This window comes from Eschscholzia californica, unplaced genomic scaffold (assembly GCF_041429995.1).
Source record: "Eschscholzia californica isolate CP2 unplaced genomic scaffold, dmEscCali1.0.p SCAF_3, whole genome shotgun sequence".
NCBI lineage: Eukaryota > Viridiplantae > Streptophyta > Magnoliopsida > Ranunculales > Papaveraceae > Eschscholzia > Eschscholzia californica.
Window position 1 is genome coordinate 26781237 of NW_028238420.1, and position 7632 is coordinate 26788868.

The following is a 7632-nucleotide window of genomic DNA, read 5'->3' on the forward strand; positions in this document are numbered from 1 at the left end:
AATCTGATTTAGACAGTGACCCTAGGGTATCGAGCTCATAGGACCTTCATAAACAACTCGGGAACTCGATTTTTATCTGGGCATTCTCAGAGGGAAGCGTGTGAGCAATTCTTGTCAAAAAGGCCACCTCGAGAAGAGGAAACGTTTGCCAAAGGAAGACGGTTGTTACAACGTTCATCGTTGGATGTCTTCCTGGAGAATTGTTTACCGTCTACTCTGATCGAGTAACCTTTATAACAGTCAGAGTTCAAGTGTTGTGGCGAAGTAGGACCTGTCTAGATTATTAGGCAAATCTGACAAGCCATTCACTAAATCTATATCTAATAACTTGTTGCTAGATTCTGTTTAGGTTGCTTGGTGGAGTCAGCTTGATTGTGTTTATTTCCTTAGGATCTTCGTAGTGATTCCGTGGTTTTCGAAAAAAAAAAAAGCAGTCCACTTGTTTCCGTGGTCATTGGTCTCTAGTTTATGCCCGATAGATATCGTGATCAGAGAGGTCGTTTCATTAGTAGAGAAACCCATTTAAGTCTTCTAGAAAAACCCTCTGTGAGTGACACAGTGGGTGAGAATCTGAACCAAGACCGGGAAGGAACCCAACCTATGACACTCAAGGATTACATGAACCCTACTAGAACGTGTTAGCCATCATGTATACCGTTGCCTCAGGCTACAACTCACTTCGAGTTAAAGCCGAGCATAATCCAAATGCTCCCTATCTTCCGTGGGGTTGAGGACGAGAATCCCTACTACCATATTAGGGATTTCGAAGAAATCTGTGGGACCATGAACTTCCAAAATATGTTTGCTGAAGTCCTGAGACTTAGGTTGTTCCCTTTCTCTTTGAAAGAGAAAGCAAAATCATGGTTGTACGCCTTACAACCTCAGTCCATTATTACATGGGAAGAATTAAGCAGTTCGTTCCTTCTAAAATTCTTCCCTAAGCATAAAACTACCTTTTTAAGGCAAAGTCTTAATAGTTTAATGCAACAAGAAGAAAAATCTCTCTATAAATATCTTGAGAGATTTAAAGAACTTGTACTTCAATGTCCTCACCATGGGTTCGATCAAATAAGGTTAGTCCAGATTCTTTATGACGGAATAAACTATCCCACTACATCCATGGTCGAGGCATTCTGTGGCGATAGCTTTACCCATAAGCCTGCCGATGAGTGCATGGCGTTTCTAGAAGATCTAGCTGAGAAATCCCAGCAATGGGAAACTTCTAAAGGACCCCCCACTAGGACAAATCCTACTCCAAATCGAGGTGGCGTCTATAGAGTAGATGATTCAGAACTAAAACTGTCCACCCTAGCCAAAAGGTTAGAAGCCCTAGAGCTTGGTCAGCCTAAAGCATTCAGGGAAGATCCCACTCAAGCCATGAGTGTTGGAAATGAACCCATTTCACATCTGTGCTCCGTCTGTGGAGACCCATCTCATACAGGGGACAAGTGTCCCCTATTCTGTGGTTCTGATGACAGAGAACAAGCTAATGCTCTTTATCAAAACTTTAGGCAAGAAAATCGTCAAAAGTTTGACCCTTATTCGAACACTTACAATCCGGGATGGAGAAATCACCCTAATTTCTCATGGTCCAAAAATCAATATCAAGGTCAAAACCAAAGTCAACCTAGCAGTTCTATGAACCCACCTGGTTTCAATGCTCCTAGGAATCCTTATAATCAAAATCAGGGCCAACCGAGTACCCAATACACTTCTCAGAATAAGGAATCTTTAGAGGAGACCGTGAATAGACTAGCTAAGACCCAAATAGAATTTATGCAAAAGACCACCCAGTCTATAACTAGTTTAGAAACCCAAGTAGGTCAACTTGCAGAAGCCTTCAGCCAGAGGGAAAAAGGTATGTTTCCTAGTCAGCCTGAGCAAAATCCAAAAGGTACTCTAGGAAAAAAGTCAATGGGACAAGCTAATGCAGTAACCACCCTTAGAAGTGGTAGGGTAGTTGACAATAAGGTAGGAGTGCCTGAAGATAGTGAATCAGATCCTGAATCCTCCTCCTTACCAACCAACATCCCTAGGGGAGAACCTGAGAAGGTACCTGAGCCTGAAAACCCACCTGTGGTACCTGAATCCTATGTTCCTAAAGCCCCGTATCCTCAACGACTGGTAGAGCCAAAGAAGAAGTCTTAGTTTGAGGAAATAATGGAATTATTCAAACAGGTTAGCATTAACATTCCATTACTAGATGCAATTAAACAAGTCCCAGCTTACGCTAAGTTTCTAAAAGACTTATGCACTAGGAAGCGTAAGATGAATGTGCATAAGAAAGTTTTCCTCACTGAGAAGGTTAGTTCAATCATCCAAGAGAATATCCCACCAAAGTACAAGGACCCAGGAAGCCCTACACTAACTTGCACCATAGGAAATTTTAAAGTAGAACGTGCTTTACTGGATCTAGGTGTCAGCGTCAACATTCTTCCTTACTCCGTGTATTTACAGTTGGGATTAGGAGAGATCAAACCAACCTCTATGGTTCTACAGTTAGCAGATCGCTCTATTAGACACCCACCTGGCGTTGTTGAGGATGTTCTGATTAAGGTTGGGGAATTCATATTCCCTGTTGACTTCATTATCCTAGACACGAAACCTGTCCATAACTCTAATAGTCAAATCCCAGTGATACTAGGTCGGCCATTTTTAGCTACATCAAATGCTGTCATATATTGTAGAAGTGGTCTTCTAAGGTTGTCATTTGGAAATATGACTGTAGAGATGAATATTTGTAATGCTGGAGTTTACCCTGATGATGAAAAAGAGTTTAATGAGTTGAACTTGATAGACTTATTAGTTGAGGATGCATTACCGACCACTCTGGTAAGGGACCCATTAGAAACTCTATTGGAGTTGTTGGGCTTAGATGTTGATGATGAGGGTAGTAGTAATGAGATAGATACTGCACTAGAGTCGGAGCCAATTATTTTGCCAGCTATAGAGACACCACTAACATCGTATGAATCTATTGCTAATTCTGAGATGACACTCTAGCCACTTCTAGAGGAACCAAGAGTTGAGTCTGTAGTATCTCATGTGCCTAAATCTTCTGCTCAACTTACCCATGATATTATGTTGGAACAAAATGAATGGGAAGATGAACTATGGCTAAGGGAAATGAGTGACGACTCACTCAATGTAGGTGAAGCCCTAGAGTTCTTTAAGGACACTGATGACCCAATAATGAGAGAAATTTTAGAAGTTTTGTCCGAATCTTTACCTGAGTTAAAATCTAAGGAGCATGGACCCAATGTAGTTAGTGGCTAGTTCGATGGAAAAGCCCAATGATCCTATTTAGAAACTCCCAGTTTGAGTATAGATCCAAGTCTTATGGAGAGTCCTATAGGTTGTTTTGCAAACTTAGTGATTTTACAATCATCTAAGTTTGGGGATGGTATCTTCACCCTGAAAGTCTCTTTTGTTTTGTCATACTATTTCATAGAGGAAAATTTAGGCCTCATTGGTGATTTTGTATTCTGGGTTTATCCTCAAGTTTTTCGATTATTATTTTATGGAGAGTCAGTATCCCCTCATCCAATAGGTTTTCATAAGCTTTCTTCAGAATCCTCATCGTCTGGCTGAAGACGTTAAACTTAGCGCTTTTTGAGAGGCAACCCAAATATAGTACATCCGAATCTGGTGATATCCTTCCCTCATTCCATTTTTTTTTTTTTTGCATAGTCTTCAGAACATTGAGGACAATGTTCGGTTTATGTTTGGGGATGGGGATTGAATTTTTGTCCTTCATTTCAAAAATTAAAAAGGGTCCAATTTTTAATTTTCTAGATTTGTGAATCTAGTTATTTTTGTTTGTTGATAGTTATAAAGTCTAGTTGGTTAGACTGCCTGCTTGCTAAGGGTTTGTTCATGAAAGTTGAGTCTTGAAATTGTCTGTGCACCGGCCATGTGAGTGTTAGATAGGTGAAGAGTAGACACTTCTGAGAGAACCTGATTAATCATTAGTGGAGACTTAACCTGTGTGAGAATCTGAGCCTTTCTTTTAGCTTTGAGTGATCTCTTCTGCATTAATTCCGAATAGAATGAAGAGCTACTCAACCTCGCAATACTAAAAAAGAATTCTGATGATCTCCTGAGTTTAAATTTCACAACCACTAGGGGTGTCATCAGGAATGCGAACCTTTCTCTTGTAGTCTGAGAAACTTGATAACCGTGTCAACTAGAGGAAAATAGGAACTCCATCCATCAGTTAGAATCCTGAGAATAAGGCATGAAAGTGAAAGTAAAGAGAATTCAAATCAAGGAGGAAATAATCAAGTCAAAATCAAAGTCAAAGTCAAAAAAAAAAATTATGGAGGTTCTACCGAGAAAAAGAAAGAAAAAGTGGCTATCCCTTGAAGAAAGAAAAAGAAGGGAAAAGTGTTTCTTTGATTTAAGTATTTATCCCTTGAAAAAGTTCTTGAAGATTTGAAGAAGTCGAGTTCTCAGGAGTTCTAGTTCATCTTTAGTGTCTATTGACCTCTAGGAAACACGGTTAGGAAGTAGATCAGATGAGAAGAGTAGGTTAGCTTCTCCATCCTGTATTAGTGGTTGGATAAACAATTCCGGATCATGTATTTCTGGCACCCTTCTTGATTTTTGAAATGTTGAATTTTGTGGGTAGATTCACTGCAAACCCTCACGAGACCACACTCGTCCTCTAGGGGCAACTTAGGGGTTTAATAGATTGTTGCACGTGCTAAGTGCAATCGTGATTCCCTACGAAAGTGGTGAATTAGGTTTAGTTTTATTTTTCTGTTTTGCTTGAGGACTAGCAAAATCTATGTTTGGGGATGTTTGATGAGACATGAAAATGTCCCATCTGAGTCTCTTAATTTGGACAACTTAGTCTATCTAGGGCAGTTACTCTCATGAATTACTCCTTTTTCTACTCAAGTACCTTTTTCAGAGTTATGCGTGCAAAACGGATAAAAGGCGGAGAAAATGCATACTAGGGGTATTTTGGTCATTTGTTGATTCTGATTTAATGGTCAAGATTAGTGCTCGGATGGAAAGTAGAGTCCAAGACGAACCCGTAGGCGAAAACGGAAGTCAAATCGGAGTTCGGATGAACAAAGTAGAGCGAGTCAAAGTTCGGGTCAAATTCAATAGACTAAAAGTCAAGAAGGACACGTGGCGCATCCAGCAAGTAATCGAATGGACCGGAGAAGTCGCGGGCCACATTCTATCACTCTAGTGGTATTCCGGGCAATTCCCAACCACCATCATCTTCTTCCTCTTCTCTCCTCTGTTTCTAAAAAAACGAAAGTTACCAAAGAAAAACCGAGACCGACTGTTGGAGAAACCGACTCGATGAAGAAGAAAAAAAGGAAAGACATAGAGGAAGAAACCGACTCAACTAACCTATATAAAGAGAAGAAACCGAGAGAGAAGAGTATCTCTCCATTAAAGAAGGAAACCCGAGCTAGAGAGAGAAATTGAGTTTAGAGTTTTCTGTTTCTTTTTCTTCTTCTGATTCTTCTCTTTGTGAGAGAGACAAGGTTAGATATAAAGAGTTAAGAGAGAGAGAGAGATACTGTAGAGAGAGAGAGATTTTGAATTAATAAAACTGATCTTTTAAATCTCTTTTTCTTCTTCTTTCTTTGTTTGGTTCGGTAAGAGAGAGAAAGAAAGAGTTATATTATTGTTATAGAGAGAGAAAAAGAAAGTTTAGAGTGAGAAAGAAAGAGAAAACAGTAGAGAGAGAGAGAAATCAGTTGAGGAAAATAATTTTCCCACAGAGAAATAGTTTCCGAGAAGACGAGAAAACTATTTTCCCTATGGGTCTGTTTGGCTGCACAGAGTGAAATTTCGTGAAAAAAGGTGTTTTCTTCTCCGATTCTTTTTCTTCTTTAATGTTATTATTTTTCTTCTCTTTAATCATTATTATGCTCTCATCCATCATGAGTAACTAACTTTCCCGATCTAGGGTTAAGGTTAAGCTTTAGTTTTGTGTGATTTTTTGACTTAATCACTTTTAAGTACTTAATACTTTGATTTCTTCGCGTATCTTTCACGATAACCCCCTTCATTAGTTATACTTATGTTTGATGTTTCAAATTTAAGCTTTAGATCTTTAATGTTTCATGCTTACGTTTGATATCTAATAGTTAGAGTACCCGTGATTTTACGTATCGAAATTGAAAGGTTTAAAGTAAGTGTTCTGAAAAGTAAAAATCATCTGAGGTTGGTTATTCTTCCTTGAGTTATGATGGGCCTAGAAAGTTTCCTAAATAGGTCACCACCCGCAAGTATACGGGCGTCAAGTAATAATTCCGGTAAGTCCGGTTCGTTCCTCAGAGACTAAGTCAATCTATTCTGACTCCTATAACTAATTTGGTTTTCTTTTGAAATTGATTTTTGTGATGACACGATAAAAATAACAAACTTGATTAAAACAACGGAAATATAATGGAGAAACTTATGAGGAGAAAACCTAGGGTTTCAGAATCCACCTTATCATGTATGTAAAATGACCTAATTCTTCACAACTTAAATCTTTTTATAACTCAAGAGAAGGTAACCATTCGTACCAAACCTCGGATAATAATAATCTTTCAAAGCGACATACACATCTAATATTTTAATTTCGAGACAAATATTTAAGAGATGTTCCAACTATTGCTTATCAAACCCTAAGTATGATACATTAAAGACACTAAGTCTAAACATGTAACATCAAAATGTAAGCATAATCAATGAAGGAGTTACTATGAAACAAGTGCAAAGAAATTAAATTTGTCTATCAAAGCACATCAAAGATTTTTATCGTGAGAAAAATGTCATTCCCTCATACAAAACTAAGGCTTCATCCTAACCCTAGATTAGATAAGTTAGCTACTCATGACTAAAGAGATCATAATCATGGTGGGATAAATGAGAAATAATAACATTAAAGAAAGGAAAAGAATCGGAGAAGAAAACACCTTTTTTCTCGCAAATTTCCCTCTGTGCAACCAAACAGACCCTTAGGGAAAATAATTTTCTCGTCTTCCCGGAAACGATTTCCTGGTGAGAAAATTATTTTCCTTCTCTGGTTTTTCTCTCTCTCTACTGTTTTCTCTTTCTTTCTCACTCTATCCTTTCTCTTCCTCTCTCTATAGCAATAATAAACTCTCTCTTTATGTCTCTAACCGAACAGTAAAGAAAGGGGAAGAAGAAGACAATTTCAATGGATTTTATAATCTATTCAATCTTTTTCTCTCTCTACAAAACAATATTTCTCTTTCTCTTCAAACTCTTTCAATCTAAACCCCTCTCTCTCACTAAGAAAAGGAAAAAGAAGAAGAAGAAACAGAAACAGAAACAAAGTCTCTCCCTTTTTTTCTCTCTCTAGGTCTCGGTTTTTCTTATCATGAGCTGCCTCTCTCTCTCTCTAAACTCCTTCTCTTTCTTTAGCCGTGACCTGTAACTGTTAATGGAGGGGATTATTAATCGTCTTTCCAAAACCGAGCCCTGTTGTAATATAGCCGAGAGAGATCCCTTTCACTCGTCTCACTCTCTCTCTCTATATAGAAGAAAATTAACCTTCCTTCTCCAACCGAAGATCTCTTCTCTCTTTCCTTTTCTGGCTCGGTTTTCTTTTTCTCTCTCAAAAATATTCCAGCCGAAACCTTCTTCATTCAA

General features: G+C 38.4%; 1 pseudogene; it reads left to right on the top strand.

Annotated features, from left to right (window-relative positions):
- The first annotated feature begins 600 nt into the window (after positions 1–600).
- LOC147549258 (uncharacterized) lies at positions 601–3003 on the top strand (annotated as a pseudogene).
- Positions 3004–7632: the final 4629 nt, after the last annotated feature.